The sequence below is a fragment of the Corapipo altera genome, unplaced genomic scaffold (assembly GCF_003945725.1).
Source record: "Corapipo altera isolate COAL_440 unplaced genomic scaffold, ASM394572v1 50, whole genome shotgun sequence".
In the NCBI taxonomy this organism is placed as follows: domain Eukaryota; kingdom Metazoa; phylum Chordata; class Aves; order Passeriformes; family Pipridae; genus Corapipo; species Corapipo altera.
Window position 1 is genome coordinate 11406294 of NW_020884889.1, and position 1783 is coordinate 11408076.

Sequence of the window (1783 nt, forward strand, 5' to 3'; positions counted from 1 at the left end):
GGCGGCGGGGGGCGGCGCGGCTCCTCCATCCCCGGCCCCGCCGCTGCCGCCCGGGCTGCCGGGCCGTGCCCCCGCGCTGCGCCCCGGTCAGACAGCCCGCCCCGCCCGCCCAAAGCCGCTCTCCATGGCTCTGCCTCCGGCCCTGCCTCCGCCTCCTCCTCCTCGTCGCTGACTAACTCCCCTCCTTTCCGCCAGGCACTCTCCGCCTCCCACCGCGCGGGGCACGCACATCACAGCCCGCCAGCGGGCAAAGCACGGCTGGACTGGACTGGACTGGGCTGGGCTGGGCTGCTGGGCTGCTCGACCGGGGCCACCCGCCCGGCCCGGCCGCCGAAAGGGGGTAACACGGACCCCGCTGCGCGCCCGCCCCGCGCGGCGCTCATCCCGCCCCGGGGCGGGCCCGCCCGGCCCCCGCCCGCCACACGTGCCCACGGCGGCCAATGCCCCGCGCCCGCCGGGCAGCGCCGTTGTCACGGCAACGGAGCGCGGCCACGGCTCGGCCCGGGATCGGCCCGTGCCCTGCGCTCAGAAGGCGCTGCTGGGTCTGTCGGTTCACCCAAACGGCCTCCTCCCGTCCCCCCCCAACGCGCCCCCCCCCCCCCCTCCGCCAAGTGCTTTGGCAGTCGCGCCCCGTGGAGGGGAGCGCCCCTCACTCACCCAGCTCCTCACCCGCACCTCTCCGGCACCGCCGTCAGCCGCTGCCCGGCTCCCGCTCTCCGCCCCGCACAGCTACACTGTGTGTCCCGCCACGCTGGCCCTCCGTCTGCCCGCGGGAGCCCGCGCCCATGGCCGCAGGGGTTTATATGCCTGTGTATATCGGCGATTCCAGGTGTGAAGTGCCCGACCCGCACGAGAGGCCGATGCCCCGCCCGCTCACACCCGCTGGCGGACCGGGGAGAAGGGCTGTGAGCGTCCCTGGCCCCGGGGCAGCCCCTGCCCGCCCTCCCGGCAGCGCCGTGCTCGGCGCTCACTTCACACTGATAACTAAACTGTGCGGAGGAACAGTGGAGTCAGCTGGGCTGCAGTTACACAACCGCCTTAATCCGGCAGAAATTCAGGTTTCACCGAAACGTCAGGCCTGCGCGGCTGCCTGGCAAGGCAGGGCAGGGCCGGGGCTGCTGGGTGCGCATCTCCCCCACCGTCGGTGCCCCGCGCCCCTCCACCGCAGCAGGAGCACTGCTGATGCACCACGAGCAAGCTGCCGTGCTGATGGGGATCCCTATTTCAGCAAGGGCCCAGATACAGGCCGGCTAAAGTGGCCTCTAGACAGCAGAAGGAACTACCTGAGACTGGAAGTTGTACTGCCAAAGAGCTGGAGCGTTCACGGCTCACCTGGAGACTGTGGCGCGGCCAGCCCTGTTACTTGAATTTGGACTCGGTCAGAAAGACAGATGATCAAGGCGTCTCGTGCTTTAATGTGGTCCCCTAGTCGGGACACAGACACTGCCACACCTCCGGTCGTTACACTGGCAATTCCCTCCGCTGTGATTGTTGTTTACAAACATCGCCATCTTATAGCCTTGAGCCCTATGGGAGGCACTCACTCCCTACAACAGGGTTATTTATAAATACATATATCTTCTGCCCCCTGTGCATGGGCTAATCAACTCCCCATCCTCTCCTGTGTGCCAGGATCCCTGCAGATGTGGATGCATATAGGCTCTGTGTAGCCACTCTCTTTCTCACAGCTAGCTGAGCAGCCACTGAAGGTATTGCAAAGATGGTAAAATTCCAGAACAACTCAATTCTACGCCGTTCGGCTTGTATGAACTGCACCTATTTC